The sequence below is a fragment of the Hippopotamus amphibius genome, chromosome 3 (assembly GCF_030028045.1).
Source record: "Hippopotamus amphibius kiboko isolate mHipAmp2 chromosome 3, mHipAmp2.hap2, whole genome shotgun sequence".
In the NCBI taxonomy this organism is placed as follows: domain Eukaryota; kingdom Metazoa; phylum Chordata; class Mammalia; order Artiodactyla; family Hippopotamidae; genus Hippopotamus; species Hippopotamus amphibius.
Genome location: NC_080188.1, coordinates 92485080 through 92505158, shown reverse-complemented (window position 1 = coordinate 92505158; position 20079 = coordinate 92485080).

Below are 20079 nucleotides of genomic sequence, written 5' to 3'. Positions count from 1 at the left end.
AAATCCTGATGGCAGCTAATCCAAACAGTGACATATAGATTCTAAGAGACAATTAACATACACTTTGAAAGTGTTCACATGTTAAATTTAGTATTATAAAGGTTTGATAAGATCAACAGCCACACCATGTTTGTTTGCATCTATTTGCTTAATATTTAAATCCAGCAATAAACATTAAATATTTCTGTCATAAATCTCTTACTTAACATGCATTTAAATAATTGTTTTGATGCACAGAACTCTAGGGTTCAGACTGCTGTACTCAAATTCTCATATGCAATACTAACATTGGCCAATAGATGCCCTAAGAGATCTCCTAAACACAAGAACTCTAAAAATTAAAATCATCTGTTTGAGCATCAGTAAGTTTTTATACTTTATTTTCATGGTTCAAATACACCTGTGAAATGGCACAATATTTTTTAGATTCCAGGGACTCTTAAGATTACCAAATTTCAAATTACCTCCCCCAAATATTGATTATTGATTGATAGAAGAAAGAAAAAGAAACTTTTCTAGAAGTTTCTTATTTTAAAAACTACAATGAAGATAATGGTACATCTGATCTACTTAAATTGGTTGTTTCTTATTTCAATAAAAGTAGCCAATACTATTGTGTTTATGAGTGTACATAACTCCAAGATTAATTTAATCATAGAAGAAAAATCAGGTTGAGTTCTAAAGCATTTGCTTGTACTACCTCACATATTTGGATTTTTCAGAATTTACTACAATTTCTATCATTTCCTGTAACAGTTTTTAGCATAGCATTCATCAAGTTATTTTCATTACAGTTTTCTCCTTTTAGATTTTTTTAACATTGAAGTTTACTTATGGAAAAATATTACTCAGATATATTTGTTATATAAAACTGGGAAATAGAATTGTGTTGTTTTCTCTCTACCTTTAGTTTATAAAAAATTACTCAATTACTTGTAGATTATTTTTTTAACTAAGCCAAGCACTAAACAATTTTCTTCTAGGCTTATGTCCTTATGTGTCATCCTCCTAAGGAAGTTATCTGAAATTATATAGACACGTGGCTATATAAAAACAATTTTTAACTTATCCAATTCAACTTACCACAAAATTGTTTTCTTAATCCATCATTTCATTTGATACTCTCCTTTAGAGAGCAACACATTTTGACACCATCCCTATGAGCCTGAGAATTCTGTTCATGGACATATAGGTAGGTGACAATTCTTATTGGAATCTTATTCTTATTGTTTAAAGATTAGGACACACAAAGTCCTGTTTTACCATGCCAAAAACAGAGAAGAAGAATACAGCTCTTGAGTTGTGTTGTCTATAAAGGAGCTATTAAATGAAAAAGATAAAAATGTATGAAAGCTTGAAAACTAGAGTAGATAACATAAACCCAAGTCTTCCAAATCTGTCTGTTAATATTCATTTCCCTTGATAGGCTTGTATAAAGAGTGAGTTTTATTCTTTCCCTTCAATTTAGAAGGGAAACAAATAGTCAAGGATCCATGTTTATCATAAGAGAAAAGCTAGGTTTACAGGTTTTTCCACACTCAACCCTGACACATAACTTTATACCTTTCCTTGTAGTCTACAGTGATCTTTTTAATAGTCATCAGTATTTAATTCTGAATTCAAGCTCAGAATTTGAATTTGACCCCAAATTGTTGATGATAATTATTGGTAATAATGAAACTTAGATTATTGATGACAATGAACAAGTCTATTCTTTTAAATCTAGCATAGATTAATCTGTTAAATGCTCTCAGTTTTAGCTTTTTACTTTGGCAACATTTCTTGAAACATGCTCTAACCTTCTTCAATTTAATATTATCTCAATACAGATTGACATCAATCAGTGTTAAACATGTAACTTTTACTCATATTATACACTTGCCCAGGTTCTTGTAGAATTTGAAAACCCATTTACACAGTAGGAATTAAAGAGTTCATAAGTGCATTGACCTGAGAGTTTGAGGGATGAGTCATGTACAATCTTTAGCATAATATTTCTGAAAAATATCTTTAATCATTTATGAAGTATACCATTTTGATGGTGAGTTCAAGACTAAAATTTATAAAAATAGCTTTCGTTAGTGTATCTCCCTGTGTGTTACAATTAATACTGGTAAGAAAAGAACTAACTTTTGTATTACTCATGATAAATGTAAAAATCTCTTATTCAAAATCAGCATGATGCCTGCACTAAGGTAGAGAGTGGAGATAAAAAGTTAAACACCATCTCAATTTTTAATATATAATGAGAGTTTTAAAAATTAAGGTAATATAATCTCATGAAAACTATGTAGTTGATCAGAAACGCCACTAAGGTGGAAATTGTGTATATGTAACTCAAGTATTCTTCAGTTTGTAGCTTTATATATTAGTATTGAAGATTTTGATTCTTATATGTAACCCAAGTCTCATGTCTACATTTTAAAGAAAACATATTTGAAAATCTTCTTCAGCACAAGCTTTCCCTTCTACACCCTACACACAAAGTGCATTTAAGATCACAAATCTGGGTTAGGTAAGAAATGTAGACATAAATGCATTGTATCAATATTCCATTTCATAACATGTATTAAATATCCTATAACACAACAGACATATCACTAATAAATGTTTCATTCATGAAATAAAAGATAAGCAGAGAGAGAGAAAGACCCTAAGGGAGCAAGAGTTAGGAAGGGTGTGGGGGTGGGGGAAGAAATAACAAAAATAAGGAAAAACAAAAGAGGAAGTAAGGAATGGAAAATATATTTTCAAGGGTCAAATGTTCACATAATACTGTAAAACACTGCATGTTTAGCATTTGGAATTGCATTAAAAGACTGAAAAGTAAGGGTAAATTTCAGAGATTCTTTTTTCCTAAGGAGTAATTGTTAAATGCATCATTCATTCTCTAGAACATGAATCAGGAGAAAGCACAATCATATAGAAGCCCATGTTGCAGAAGACTTGAGGTCTCTAACATAGGCATATTTTGTGCTTATGTTGTAAAGCTTGTTGTTTTTAATTAAGGAAGGTCTGGTCATTATGGCTATGATGAATTTTTCCTGTCCTGCTTTTTTTTGATTCCCCAAAATTAAGAGGGAAAATTACCTAGCACAAAGTAGTGACTAATCTTTGCTTTTCAAAATAAGCATGCTCTTAATTCTCAGCAAACCTTCTCATAATTGATTCAAAAAGAAAAATTAACAACACACACTGCTATTATCTTTAGAGTATTTATAATTCTAATGTATTACAAATACATTAGAATAATTATAATTTGAATAGGAGCTTGTAAAATTTGATGACACTACAGGAGCCCAAAAATAGAGAAATGAAAAGCAAGATGATTAAAAGGTAAATCTCTCACACATGTATAAATACACACTCACAAGACAACACCACAATGAGCTTCAAGATTTCTGCATATTGCATTTTAAGATGTTCATGTAAATTACCTAAATTAAAATCCTTTAATAGATGTTTGTCATTCAGTCCTAAAGATATTTTCCTTGAGCTTATTTACTTAATATTTTAGTCATCTCTCCAGTGATAATTTACAACTAAAAATCCACCAAATAATTTTCTGCATGCTTTGCATCTTGTTGTTCTACAACTGCTTTAAATATCCTAAACAGTAATTACATGTGACTATATGAGAATATTGTGATATTGCTTATATAAAAATAAGCGACTACTTTAACAGACTCATTCAGTCCTTAGTTCCATCTTGGATAGGTAAAACTTATTTTCTGACCTCTTAGCCTCATCTTTGGTCCTAGTCACTCATCCCCTTTCCATACCTCCCAAACTGCTACCCTAAGGTACCATTTTCATAGTCTTAGAAACAGATGTCAATTTTTCCCACCTAAAGGGAAAGTCCTTAAGATATTGAATTCCAAAATAAAAATTTCTGAAGTTTTTGAATTCTAATATAGAATCTCATAATGGCAGATATGTAAGAACTTTAAAGATAACTTAGTACAATCCCCAAATTTTATAAGCGAGGAGTATGACGAAAGAATAACTTGCTCTTGGTCACACAGCCAGTTAACACACAATAAAAGCTAGAATCCACTAGAAGGATGCAGTCCTCCCATTAATTTTATGCATGCATGCATCTCTGTGCATGCATGCCAAAATAGTTTTATTTGGGTTTTTTTCTGTTTCTTTTCTTCTTTTTTTCTTTCGTTCTCTTTTAGAGACAATGAGAAAAATAGTCTGTTTTTTCTTTCCACATTTGAAGCATAGGTTTGTTTTCCAGTTTCATCTCCTTAAGTTTTTGTATAACATGCTTGCCGTAATTGAATTCATAGCCCAAAACAATATAATCACTGAAATGAACTGAAAAAAAATAGTGTTTGTTAAACAGTGTATGACACAGGCTTTGGTGGAATTATGTAAGGATATTTATAATTTATTCTATATATTTCCACAGTGAACTTTTAAGTCTTCTCTGACATTTTGGCAGGTTGGCATGAAGCTGACCAAAATATGTCATGTGACATTTCCAAGGAAGCAAAATACATGTGCCTTGATCAGCCTAAAAGCAGGCTATTCAATTGGCTCCATTGTAATTACAATTGTAGAATGACCATCTGTCCCCAAATGTCATCTTTCACACTGTAGTAATCATGGTGTCAGAAGCCATCAGTAAAACCACTTTGGGGACTTGAGGGACTTTCAGAATATGTGTACATATGTGTGTGTGTAGTGAGCAGTGCAAGATGGCATGGTACTTGTTATTTATGTATTTGCTTAAAATCAATAATTGTCATAGGAGGGACTTTCCTGGCAGTCCAGTGGTTAAGAATCTCAACTCCCAATGTAGGGGGCACGGATTCGATTCCTGGTAGGGGAACTAAGATCCAGCATGCTATAAAGTGTGGCCAAAAAAAAAATTGTCATAGGAAAATAAAACATTGAAAACATTAAAGATTAGCTGGAATACAAATGCTATGGTTTAGATGTGTTGGGGGCATATATCCCTAGGAACTTGAATATTTGGGAAAGAACCTGACAAATTTGGGAGTAAAGCTGAAAAGAAAGGCTCATGTGGATACAAAGTAGAAAAAAGAAAGTTCCCTTGGGGGAAAAATATTTTTTCTTAATTTTGCTCCTCTTTAAGTAACTATTAAGAAGATATTTGTGTATATATGCCCAGAAAGTAAATATGCTTCCTTAAATAATTTCTTAAATATTGCAGAAAATCAAATGTATTATTATTTTTTTTTCTGACAGGAAAATAATCAAGTGATTCATTCCATCAGAGTCCCTGAAAACACTCATGAGTGAATCCAGTACAAAATTATTTTAGACTTCAGGAATATGACAACACGTATCAGTATGCATGCATTTTGATGAAAAACAATGTGTTGAATGTTATGAAATTTCTTGAATAAATTTTTTTGTGCAAAATGTTTTATCCGACTTAAGAAAATTTAGGCTTAATTTTATTTGCCCATTTATTGGTACAAGTAAGTCCTGATGGCTGTCGGTGGAACATGTAGATACTATGTGAATAATGACCCTTTGGAATGATTGATCATTTCAGTTCACTAAAAGTGTTTGTTTACAAGGTTAAGTAGTCAAAAATCCGACATGGCAGTCCCCCCTTTCTCTTGCTGTTGAGGACCTTAGAGCCTCACTGGGACAAGAAACATCACATATATTGAGAGAATTGCTAAAGGCTATGAAATGCTTCCAGCCTACCCCATCTTTCATCGAACAATTGATATATTAGACATAATAAATATTGCATAACCTTCAGGCTTCTGGCAGTGGAAGCTGAATTTGAGAACTCTCACTTTTTTCATTATTAAATGATGCTTTTAACCCTAGAATCTCCAAATCCATTTAACTTGACAATGTGTTTAAATTATGTGAATGAGAGAGAGGGTTCCACAGATTTTATAGGAACAGAAATGAAGTCTGATATATATATGCTATGCAGCACTCATACAAAAAAAAAAAAAAAATTGACAGCATTCTATTTACGAACGATAAGTATTGCAAGCTTTCACATTTTCTCCCAGTGCTCAAAGCATTTTTCTTTTTTCCTCCAAAACAAGTTTTTGCTGCAGTGACTCCCTCTAGCAATTTAGTGAACTGAGGAAAGAGAACGGAACACCAAACACATTTTTTCCAGTAAACAAATGGCAAGGAGAAGGACGGAAGTTTAGCTAGGAAGATCAAAAGGATTTTTTTTTTTTTTTTCTTGAGCGACTGCCTGAATTCCTTCTGTCTCCTGATTCCCTCGTCCTTCTCCACCGGCCCCGAGCCTGTGCTCTGCTCCACTGCCCCCTCCGCCCCGTCTCCTGCTGGAGCTGCCTGCTGAGGTCTCAGGAGTGCACAGGAGCGGCGGTCCCAGCGAAGGCAAAACTCCAGCTGCGCCGAAAGCATTCGCTTTCTTCAGGGCTGGTTGTGATGGATCGTGAGGTCCAGTGATGCCCACGCTGATCCCAGCCTGGATTTCGTCTCCTCCACTGCCTTGGCTGACCCCAGCAGGAGCCCACTTCAGGGGGCGGCCCCGCACCTCCCGGGGAGCTGAGATGCAAAATCGTTACGTCAGCTGGTGGGGCGGGGCGCGTCCGGGTTGAGTGGCAGCAGCCCTGCTCCTGGGGGAGGCGCGAGAATCAGCCTGGTTCAGTGACTGAGACAAACTGAAGGCGAGAGGAGCGGGCGCTGTCCACTGCGCTGTCGGTGCTGAACCTGGGACGCAGGGCCACCGGCTGCTCTCGCTCCTCCAGGCAACGGCCTCTGGCACGCTCTGTGCCCTGAGGGACTCTCTTCACCAGCTGGACCCTATCAACTTGACAAAGGAGTGTGGTATCGGACGTGGGAGAGAGTCCTCCGTTCGCCACCTGAGCGCCCATTCAGGCGTGACTTCGGGGATTTCGATAGTTTTAGACCAAACTATTTCCATCTTTTCCCAGCATAGACCATCGTTTCAGTTTTGCTTTTGTTTTTGTTTTTTAATAATAATAATTATCATTGTGATTTACATATCTACACCGTTTAAGAATCTTTCTGGGAGACTTTTTGACTGTGGAAATAAGGTAAGAAAAAGAACATTATTATATATATATTTTTCCAAATGGGGGAGCAATACAGACTGTCTTCCAAAAATTTAAAAGCAAGTTATGATTATTTTTTATAATCTGAAACGGGACAGTTAGCAATGATTGTAGCAATTATTTTAATAATTAGTTATCATTACTATTACAAGAACGTCTATTGGTGATTAGGCACTGAATTTTAGAGGGGAAGTTGAGGGCTTTGCTTTTCATGTGTGTGAAGTTAATGTCATCATGTTACATTTTCCTTTATAAATATAAATTTTGTAGAGCAACACTTCTTCCGTGGCTCAAGGAACAGGAACCATTCAATGAAAGTCCTCAAATATGTTGGTAAATTGTGTTGAATAAATCAACCAACAAGTTGTTTAAAACAAATGTAACCTTAAAAATATGTGAATGGACTAACCTCTGATTAATCAATATTGCCTATGGTATCTAAAGCATAGATTGTAAAGTGCAGAGCTCTCTTCACATTATTTTGTAGGGGAGGTGGTAAGGATAGGAGCATTTATACCATGCTGGCTTCATTTAGCTGTGTTGTTATGCAGTAGATCCAAATAAAACTTGTGAAACTCGGTCTCTGAGAATTCTGCACCCCAAGGTCATGTGTATTTCCAAGTTGGGGGCTGTTTGTTCTGCTATTGACTGGTGAATATCATCCCCTCCCCACCCCCTCAGGTTAGAGGTGGATGTAAATGGGAAGCTCTGATTTAATAATACAGTATTAGCTTGTATTATAGTCACCACTGCTGTTGGTAATTGAATGGAACTGGGAAGCATGGGCTGGCTGGGAAAATGTCTCTCTATTTCAGTAATGTTTAACCTCTTGCATGTTTAACAGAGAGCTTTTCTCTACATAGGAAATTTTCTTTTGAAGCTATGTTCCTTTTTTCAATTGGCAGTGTATTTTGAATGTGTATGGAGAAATAATTCAGTGCAGAAAGCCACTGAACAGTACTTCTCATAGTGAAGAATTATTAAGTGATAGAAGTTAGCTGGTGTTCTGTGTATTTCTTTTATTTTTCATTACTTTTTTAGATAGGCATGATAATTTGTCTTATAAAGGTTATTATGTGCTTTCATTTATGTCATTTAGTGACATTAGATTAAGTATAAATAATGGCAGAGGGGAGGTGGTTCTTTACATTCCAGGAAGAGAGTTCAGATGGCAACTAAATGTCTTTTATTAATAGGAATGGGTAAAATATGAACAATAAATATTGTTCAACTTACCAGGACTATGTTTTTCAGCAACTAAAAAGTACATTAAGTTTAAATATTTTGAGTTATTATAAAAATTTCTACTCTAGTTGCATTACATGTACAGAGATGAACTTTAAGTTTAGGGTTTATTATTTAAAATAATTCCTCTGGGTAAAGATTTTTCATTTTATTAACAGCACAGTCCTACATGAGAGTGATTGTTACAAGAAATGGATATTATTGCAAACACTAGAGGTGAAACATAATCCCCTTTAGCTGTGCTCATGTTTTACCCTAAGCAGATGTTCTTTGTAGCATTCCTGTAAGTCATGCTATCTTACTTAATTAGTGATATAAATTTTTAAGAACTAAGCAGGTAGAAAAGCAAACTATGATCTGTGGAACACTGGGCCATGAGGCTTATACCAGCCTCTTTTAATTGTATAGAGAATCATTCTTTTCTTCTGTATATTTTGAAATTTCCTCTAAAACTAATCATATTGGTATAAATATTCAGACTGTGAAATTTTAAACAGAATTATGGCTTTCCAATTTCAGTTTTATTTTGTTTATTATATAGAAACATAAACATATATTTTAATTTTATAACTTATTTTAGAAGTAGTAACATATGTAAACCCTATAGTCACTCAAATGAATTTTGTTTTCCATAAAGTTTTTGAAGATATATGTCTTTGTGTAGAAACAGTAAAGCTTGAATTAACAGTATCTGGAATTCTTTTAGATGAAGTTTAGAGTTGTCACAATGAAATGGTAAAACACTAAAATCAAAATATGTTATTGGTAAGAAAGAAACCAGTAAGGAGTTTCAATGAGATTGCAAATTTAAAATACTAAAAGCATTTCACCCTGAATTTTTTTAATACATATTCAGCTTTTATATATTAGTTCTGAAGTAAGATAAAATTAGGTGACCATAATAAGCCCAAAATTAGCACATAGGAGATACTGTTTGGTACAGAATGCAATTCTAACTGTAAACAATGTTGCCAACTTTGAAGACTTCTATTAAAGATATTCACATGTGGTGGTATTTCATTTATTCTTTGCTCCAAAAAGAAATGGCCATGTTTTGAAATTATAACTTGTCCATGTGAAATTCAAGGGCTAGTCAATACCATAGCAGCAGACAGCATGCTCAACCATTAATTCATGTCGTTTCATAGGGACTGCAAGTGCATAAAGCATTTTTTATTTCAAGATAATTAACTTTTAGAAAGTATATAGACAAACTATTAAGATAATTTAATGTCACATATGTTCAAATTGTTGTCTTTCTTGTTTCTCAGTTTCTTAAAGCACATTGATCTAGATAAAAATTAAAAACTGATATTTCTGGATAGATGTCTTTTTTTCCCTTACAAATAAGATTAATAAATATGTGTGTTTGGAGGAAATTAAGATAAGGGTGAAACGGTTTGCATTTTATGTTATCAATTGCTTTCTTTTTAAAAATTCATTAACATGTACAATAGAGAAATAAAGTAATGATAAATATGAAATATGCTGAAAATTTTATTCTAATTGACTTTTAAAAGTAACTTTTAAATTATATTTAATAGTTTTTGAGAATTTTCTTTGAATAATGACCAGTTTTCATGTTTAATACTCATTTATCCATGAAATCATAGGTTTTGAATAATATATTCCTATTAAACCTTCTTATTTGCCCCAAATTGATGTAATATCTCTAATACTTTTATTAATTACTATATAATATACTCTATATAATATACTTTATATAGTATATTTAATAAAATATATATAATGTACTTTATAATAATTTCAGAAGATACCTGTGAACTTATAGGACAGAAAAACATTTCCCGTTAACATCATTGTAACAGTCATGTGACCAATTATTTTCTCTGGAACAAACTTAATCACTTTCTGCTCCAACACCACCAATGTCCTTTGGGCTTGGTCTGCTTAAGGTGAGCTGTAGGGTCCCTTGTGGAAACTCCCAGTTTTCTCATTAAATTGGTCACTACAGAAGAAAACATTTGGTTCCTTTGTTCCTTAATCACCTTGGCATTGAAGAAAATATTTTATGTTATAAGATATATTATGAGATTAGATAGTGTTTTTGATACATTCAGCATTCTGAGTCTTAATATGGATTTTCTGAAAGAAGAATAATGAAACAATAATATAATGCTTACTCTGAGTGTGTAAATGTATATATATATATGCATGTATTATACATAAATATGTATATATATGCTATCTACCTATCATATATATATGTATATATATATAAGTTTTGGTAAATTCTACTCTACCATAAACATGCAATGGGATAGGAATGATCTGAAACATGCAAGTTCAAGAAATGCTACTTAATAAAAAATAATTTACACATTAAGCTATAATAAAATATATAATTTTTAGTGGTAAAAGTGTTTTCTAATTATTGTTAGTTTTTATTTAGGCAGGTATGCTTGAGCACACACAAGTTTTTGTTTTTGTTTTTGTTTTTGTTTTTTGTCTTGCCATGTATATGTCACTCAAAAGCTCTCACGCTGATTGGCAAGGGAAGGGGAAATTGGAAACGAAAAATTGGCAGGAATAAGAAACAGAACAAAAGTGTGCATAATGAAGGGATTACAGCACTACACTGATTCTCCAGAAAGTATGGGAATGGTAAATAATTTGAAAGTTGTTATCTCTAAAAGAGACACATAAGGTTTATTTCTCATACATCTTCAGGTAATAAGCATGCACTTCTAAGGAACAGAGCCTGGATAGCCCTACACCTAAAATATTTTTGCTATTTGTGAATCAGTGTTTTCATACACAGATGTGGTGAAATGTAGGAAGAAGACCAGCTTAACTCTAAACTTTTTTGCTTTAAGATGAAATAATTAATATTAATTTAAAGTGGCTTTTGGTATGAAATCATGTTAATCTCTAAAGCAAAGTAGTTGCTTAGTGAGTTCATTTGCATGTCAATACAGAGACTATTATTACAACTCATAACTGGCTCATAGCACTGCTGAGGATTCTAAAGCACAATGCAGAAGATTTGAAAATACTTTTTTTCATTGAGTTTTATTTAAATATATTCATTAGAATTGACAGTTTAGAGAGACTATTTTAGCCATGTATTTTCTCTGTGCAAATTGTACCAAGGTACCAATTAAAACATGCATACAGTAGCAATTAAAAGATACAAGTCTGAACTATGTTCCCCAAAGATGATGATGAAATGGAAATAATTTGCTTTTCCACTTCCACCAAACACATTAGGTAGTGTTTTAATGACCACCAAGGTCTTTTTTTTTTTTTTTAATTTCTAAAGCTTTCAAAGTAAAAGTTCTTACACACATGAAGTGACAAATACCCCCATGCCTTTTGTGGTTTTCTGCCCCTTTTATTCAAAGGCACAGGTATTGTTGTGGCCCTGGTGTCAACCAGACTCTGGGCTATCTCATTTAGGAGTAAGGACGTGGTCTCATTCATCTTTCCAAAGAAAGAGGACCAATGAGCTGCTACTAGTAAACACTTTTGCTGTCTCCTGATAGATTACCTATTGATATCTGAGCATATGGTCTATGAACCTATATTTGCCTATATAGGAATTAGAATGTAGAAAAAGATGCTATTTAAAGTATTAATATATGTACATATACATTTTATTCATATTAGGTAATTTTATCCATATTAGGTCATTTTCCATTTACATAGCACGTAAAAGTTTCTATTATCTTCATTTTAGATATGAGGAAGCAGAAACTCAGGTCAAAGCTTTCTACCCCTCCAGTTCACAGTCACACAACTAGGAACAGGTGGATTAGGCAATCAGTCTTAGCTCACCCATCTTGTATCTACTGTCCACTTTTAGCACCTCTGTTTAAGTCAAATATTCAAGTGGATATGTCTTATATAAAGCTAGGATTTTTTTCTATGACACTCTCTTTATTGAATATGAATGCTATTTTCCCCTTTTGCCCCATCTTTCCCTTAACTATTGTTATGTTGAAATGGTTTTGTCATATATTCTTTAGTATACAAACTTTAGAATGTACAATATCAAAGGTCTTAAGGAGTATTTTCTCTGTATTTAATGTTAGAGGTACTACATTATTCAATCTCATAGACTATAATATTAGCAAGACAATATTTCCCTTTATATCTCAAATAGAATAAGAAATAATATAATAGGGTAATTCCCTAAGAGCTCCAGTTTTTTGTTCATTTCATTCTCTAAAAATTCCTCCTGGATACCAAATTCAAATCCAAATATATCTTGAACTGAACTTCAAGCAATTGCCTCTTCAAGTAGTCACCACTTGTGTTATAAACTGGTGCATTTAAACCTTCAGACTAGTTAACATCTAATATTTCAAATAGTCTATGAGATGAAATAAAATAATCAAAATAATATTAGTCGTTTTGAAGCACAATACAAAGAGAGGTAGTCTAAACTGGGCTCTCGAACACTTAGGAAACAGTAAATGCCTATTCTATTGCTTCTTCTATTTGAGGTACAAAGGGAAATGTTGGCAAGTAATGGATGCTCTCTGCTTTCACATGGCACTCAGGCTGACTGAGTAGAAGAGGTGAATGCAGGTGGCAGTAATAATAACCCAGCTCCCAGGAGAGCCACACGGTTGCATCAGATCCCTTAGCGACTCCTCATTATCCAAGTTTGGGTTGTCCTTATTAAGTGGATCCCAAAGGAGACAGAAAAGTTTGATTTGCAGAAAAAGTTTAACTTAAAAGTGGAATGATGTGTAGGGCTTTTGTTAAATATTTTACATGTTGATTAACAATACCCAGTGCTTTACTTTTGAAATGAAGCCTGGTATAAAAGTGTTTAATATTGAAATGTCTGCACCATTTCGTACACTATTCACAGCTCCTCATTCTCTCTGGAGCCCTGCAGGAAGACCACTCTGCAACAGCTACAGTTATTCTCCCTTCACAGATATTTCCCAAATCCTTATCTCTGGCCCACTTTTGAACTCCGTAAATGTAATCATTTACAAAGGTCTACTAGACATTTTAACTCTGATTTCATGGTGACAAGACAAACTCCATAAACTCATCATTTCTTCCCTAACGTGGTCCCCCATCCTAATTTTTCTGCCTGTCAGTTAATGACACACTTGTTTTCCATTCACATAGGCCTGAGAATGCATGCACATGTTATACTTGGATCATTCTTGTTATATTATATTATATGCGGTGGGTCTCCAAGTTTGATATTCTTCCCTCTGTAATGTAACTTTATCTAATTCTCTATTTTCTGTTCTCTCCTCTTTTCACTTTTACCTTGACTCAGACTGTCCCCTCACAATCAGAATTTTAGTTTCACATTTTCTGCGTCAATCTATCTAATTCTTGGTTATTCCTACAGTAATAATAATTAATGACTATAATGTCAATCAAATTTTTTGATGACTCATAACATGCCATGAAAGTTAAGTGTTTATAAACATTATTTCATTTTATTTGCACAACATCTTATGAGGCAGAGACTGAGAGGCCGAAGCTTCAAGGGTTATGTTGCCCATAGAGCTGGGACTCAGACCAAGCTCTGTCTGAAACAGCTGCATGGTCGTAATCATTATGCTCTGTGGATACAGACTACTTACCTCTCCTAGATTCCTCTTGATTGAAGTAAGCTTTCAAATGTCACTGTGTTCTGAAATCATCAGTGGATCTCTAATTTTTGCTGTATTGAGTTGAAATTCTCTGCTTAAGATCCTTCTAATTGGCTCTACACTCTGCAAGCAATCAATCTGATTTTCAGTTTTCTCATATGTGCAATTCATATGGGTAAAGCAGAGATAGGTCCAAATATAAAGCATGATACCTTCCCTGCATATGAGCATGATGCCTTGTCTGGACTGTCTTATTTTCAAGAATCCCAACCTATACCCCACTCCTGTTTCCAGACAAGTTTTCTCACAATAGAAGAGCATATTCTCTTAATTTGTACTTTTCAGTCTCTGTGGTTTTTGTTGCAACAAATGGCACATCACTGTCACCCTGGATATCACCAAGATGTCCATTTTTTTACATGTATGTATTTATTTTACATTGTTGCATAAAATTACCATAATCTTATCAGCTTAATCTGCTATTGTCTCAGTTTCCATGGGTTACAAACTCATAATTTCTGGGTACAGGCTAGCCAGGTCCTTTGCTCAGAATCTCACATCAAGTTTCATCCAGGGCTGGACTTTTATTTGAGGCTCAGCTTGCTCCTCCAGGCTGTTGGTCAGATTTATTTCTTTGCAGCTCAGAACTCATGGCAGATGGTTTCTTCAAGGCCAGAAAGAATATCACTGGCTTCCTTGGTCTGGCCTCTAGACTTGCTTTTCTTTAAAAAGCAAACAATTAAACAAACAAAAAACCCCTGCACTTGGAATATAAATTGATAACGCCACTATGGAAAACAGTATGGCAACTCCTTAAAAAATTAAAAGTAGAACTACCATATGACCCAGCAATCCCACTACTGGGCATATACCCTGAGAAAACCATACAAAAAGATACATGTACCCCAATGTTCACTGCACCACTATATACAATAGCCAGGACATGGAAACAAACTAAATATCCATCAACAGATGAATGGATAAAGATTTGGCACATATATACAATAGAATATTACTCAGCCATAAAAAGGGAACAAAATTAAGTTATTTGTAGTGAGGTTTATGGACCTAGAATCTGTTATACAGAGTGAAATAAGTCAGAAAGAGAAAAACTAATACCGTATGCTGACACATATATATGGAATCTAGAAAAATGGTACTGATGAACCTAGTGACAGGGCAGGAATAAAGATGCAGAAGTAGAGAATGGACTTGAAGACATGGAGGGGAAGGGGAGGATGGGAAAAAGTGTGGGAGTAGCATTGACATATATGCACTACCAAATGTAAAATAGATAGCTAAGAGGAAGCTGCTGCATAGGAGATCAGCTTGGTGCTTTGTGACGACCTAGAGGGGTGGGACGAGGGGGTTGGAAGGAGGCTCCAGAGGGAGGGGATATGGGGATATATGTATACATATAGCTTACATATAGCTGATTTAGTTTGTTGTACAGCAGAAACTAGCACAACATTGTAAAGCAATTATACTCCAATAAAGATGTATAAAAAATTTCTTCAAAACCTCATTAGATCGGGTCCAGCAAGAATAATCTCCTTTTTGACATACCTATAGTGAACAGATATGAAACCTTAATTGCCTCTTAAGATCTCTCCCCTTTACCATAGAACATAACCAAAAGAGCAATATCACAGCACCTGTGCCATATTCTGTTGGTCAAAAGCATGTTAAAGGTTCTGCTTACACATAAGATGAGGGGGTTATACAAGAATGTGGGCCATTGGGATTTGCCTTAGAATTCTGTCTACTGTATTTGGTTCAAGTTTGACTTGAACTTTAGACTCTTTCTTCATTACTGTAGGACCCCTGAGTCCTTCTTTCTCCTCCCTGTCATTTATGACCTGGACTATATGCAGTGGGCAGTCTGGCATTGTTTTGGGATTTTTATATCTGTTTAAGGCTGTTCTATCCAATTAATCTTAATCTATTTTTAAAGGAAGATGCTTAGGAGTTCCTTGTATGTGTCTAAAGCTTTGTGGTTTACAATTATTTCATACACACATTACTATTTAATCTTCATTGAAGTTAATTCATTTTATGTTTGCTTCTATTATGCAGTGTTTTTATACATGTTAGATTATAATAAATATGTATGGTGTTTTGCACATGTAAGACTGGAAGAGATTTATGCTCATGAATTGGTTAATATTTTTAGATTTTAGATTTTGGTAATCTGCTCTGTTTTCACATTTTTGTATTTGATCCTTGACAAATTGAAAACCACACAAAGGGTTTTTTATTATTATCTTATTTCATGCAACATGGGATCTTTCCATGAAAATTAGGAGTTAATATTTAATATTATGCTTTATGGATGATATAGAACTTATATAAAAGGTAAAATATTTACATTTGCTATTCAGGAAAAATGCAAGAAGTTTATTTCATATTTAGTTTGAAAGAAAAATTTCACAGTTAAAAAGAATGTCATCTTCAAAAGAATGTCACACATATGATACCAGTAAATTTGTTCTTGTTCATTTGGTCTATAGATTAGTAAATAATTTCACAATAACTTTACTAACATTAATTATATGGAAAAATTTCATTGGACTTATAACATTTATAGTTCATATACAGTTAAGGTAATTTTATTTTCACAAAAGCTAAAGGAAATTAGTGTATACATTCAAGTTTTAATTTTAATAAAGAATAATTTTCTTAAAACAGTAAGATCATAATTATTATAAAATAAACTATTAACAATAATATTGATTAAGTACCTTCTATCTTTCAAATGCTCTTTCAGTGGCTGGGGGTTGAGCAGGAATAAGAGAGACAAAGTTCCTGCTCAACTCCTTCTGTAGAAAGATAGATGATAAGTAAACCAATAAAGGCAAAGGATAATGTCTGGCACTGACCAGTGTTAGGATAAAAAGTAGAATAGGCAAAGGGTTACTAAGGGCTAAGAGTGCTGCCTAAAACAGGGGTCATCACAGGAGCCAACTCGGCTGTTCTAAGGTACTCATTAAGTAGTTTCTGATAAGTTAACACCACTTAATGATATTGTCAATAATACTGCAATGAACATGGGTGTACACATATCTTTTTCAATTCTTTTTGATAAATACCCAGAATTAAGATTGCTGAATCATGAGGGAATTTTATTTTTAAGTTTTCAAGGAGCCTCCATACTGTTTTTCAAAGTGGCTGCACCAGTTTCCATTTCTCTCAGCAGTGAGCAAGGGTTAACCTTTTCTCCACATCCTCCCCAGAACTCATTATTTGTTGTCTCTCTGATACCAGCCATCCTAGAAGGTGTGAGATGATCTTGCTGAGGTTTTGCTTTGCATTTCCCTGATGATCAACAATGTTGAGCATCTCATCTATTTATGTACCACTTGATCATTTAAATGTCTTCTTTGGAATAGCTCACTCATTCATTTTTTAAATTGAAATATAGTTGATTTGCAATATTATGTTCATTTCAGGTATACAGCAAAGTGCTTAATTCGTATATATATTATATATATATATATTATATATATATATAATATATATATATATTCTTTCTCAGATTCTTTTCCCTTACATAATTAATTTCTAGAGAAAACTTTGCATTTTAAGTCAATTTGTTTATAATTCATGACAACAAATATTTCAAATAATTATCCTCTACAACTGTTTATTTTCTTTGGCAAATGTCCTATTTCCCAAGTTTCCTGAAGCCTGAGGAAGGGAAAAGGCTTTCAGAGTTTGTTTCCCTGTTTGTGCACAAATAGTACAGCTTAATTGGTAATGTCTGGAGTAGAAGTGTGTGCCTAGCTGTGAAAACAGCTCCGGATGCTAGCACTCAACTGGACATCTTGTTACTTATATATGTTTTGTTGAACATTTCAGTTAGGTTAACAACTGTCTGAAAATCAGGAGAGGGAGCTCAAGAAGGCATTGAGGATATTTTGATACTAGTTTTCTAATGTCACTATGCTTTTCCTCAAAATCAGTCTTCTTCAAGTATGGGAAATAAATATTTCTGAAATGTAAATAACATTTTAGAAGTTGGGAAATTCACAATTATTTAAATAATTAACCAAACTACACTATTTTTCTTTAAATTTCTTTGTACTATTTATTACAGAAGGCAAATGGATTTGATCTGTAACATATTGGGACACAACGAGGACCCTGATCTGATCTGATCTCCAGATTTTTACTGCCCCAGGTTTTAGATCTTAGTACAGGGCTCTTGGCCCAGGAAAGAGAACATGGATACTAGAGGCCTAGTTTCCAAGGGACTTTTATAAAACATCATTAGCCTTAAATTAAATCTGTGATTATTCTAAGATCATGGCAGGCCATATCCTAAACTGTACTTGTTTACATAAATACGCTGGGCTTTTGTTCTAACCCAGCACCTGTGACATCATCCTCCCAAGCATTTAAAAACTGGCATAAAAGCTAAAGGACATGAGTCCCCAGAAAACCTTAACCATACCTGATGTTTTCAGTTAGCAACTTCAAACCAAATGTCATGTCCCATATTCATATAGTTTTATAAATGTGAATGCAGAAACTATTTTGGGTTAGTTTTGAGTGGGACTTCCTTACATGATTTTCCAAAGTTCTGCTGAAAATATAAAATTTTCTAATTTAAAAATTTTTTTCAAAGTAAAATTTTATTTTTTCTATGGATCAGAGAGTAATAAATACATCTGAAGGGTTCAGTTAAAAACCTACCATGATATAAGAATCAGCTATTACATAGCAGCATTCTTGAAAAGGAAATAAATATTTTTACTAACAATTTCTTAACATGGTTTCACTGTGATAGTATTATTAGTCTGATTTAGTACTAAAGTAGTAGATTCTTTCTGTGCCTGATGACATTTTAATAATTAGTTGCTTTTTTCTATGCCATATTTCAGTTTAGTAGTAGCATATATGAAATATTAAACTTGCATTTTAGTAAAATTTATATCTATTTACTATTTACTTTCTGTAAATTTACTATTTACTATTGTTTGTCATGCAGTTTTTTAAACTTATTTCTTTTCTTTAAATTCTTAAAGGAGTATGGTTTATTTACAATGTTATGTTAGTTTCAGGTGTACAGCAAAGTGAATCAGCTATACATATACATATATCCACTTTTTTTTTAAATTCTTTTCTCATATAGGCCATTACAGAGTATTGAGTAGAATTCCCTGTACTATACAGTATGCTCTTATTAGTCATCTATTTTATACATAGTAGTGTGTATGTTTCAAGCCTAATCTCCCAATTTATCCCTCCCCACCCCATCCCTTAGTAACAATACGTTTTTCTACATTCGTGTCTCTACTTCTGTTTTGTAAATAAGTCCATTTGTACCTTTTCTTTTCTCAGATTCCACATAAGTGATATCCTATGATATTTGTCTTTCTTTGATTGACTTACTTCACTCAGTATGACAGTCTCTAGGTCCATCCATGTTTCTGCATATGGAATTTTTCTGTTCTTTTTATGGTTGAGTAATATTCCACTGTGTATATGTATTACATCTTCTTTATCTATTCCTCTGTTGATGGACATTTAGGTTGCTTCCATGACTTGGCTATTGTAAATAGTGCTGAAATGAGCATTGGGGTGCACATGTCATTTTAAATTATGGTTTTCTCTGGTTATGTGCCCAGGAGTGGGATTGCTGGGTCATATGGTATTTCTATTTTTAGTTTTTCAAGGAACCTTCATAGTGTTCTCCATAGTGGCTGTGACAATTTACATTTCCGCCAACAGTGTAAGAGGGCTCTCTTTTCTCCACAACCTTTCCAGGATTTAATGTTTGTAAATTTTTTGATGGTGGCCATTCTGACTGGTGTAAGGTGATACCTCACTTTGGTTTTGATTTGCATTTCTCTCATAATTAGTAATGTTGAGCATCTTTTCATGTGTTTGTTGGCCACCTGTATGTCTTCTTTGGAGAAATGTCTATTTAGGTCTTCTGCCCATTTGTGGATTGGGTTATTTGCTTTTTTGATATTAAGCTGCATGAGCTGCTTGTATATTTTGGAGATTAATCCCTTGCCAGTTGTTTCCTTTGCAAATATTTTCTCCTGTTCTGAGGGCTGTCTTTTTGTTTTGTTTGTGGTTTCCTTTGGTGTGCAAAAGCTCTTAAGTTTTATTAGATACCATTTGTTCACTTTTTTGTTTTTATTTTCATTACTCTAGGAGGTGGATCAAAAAAGATCTTG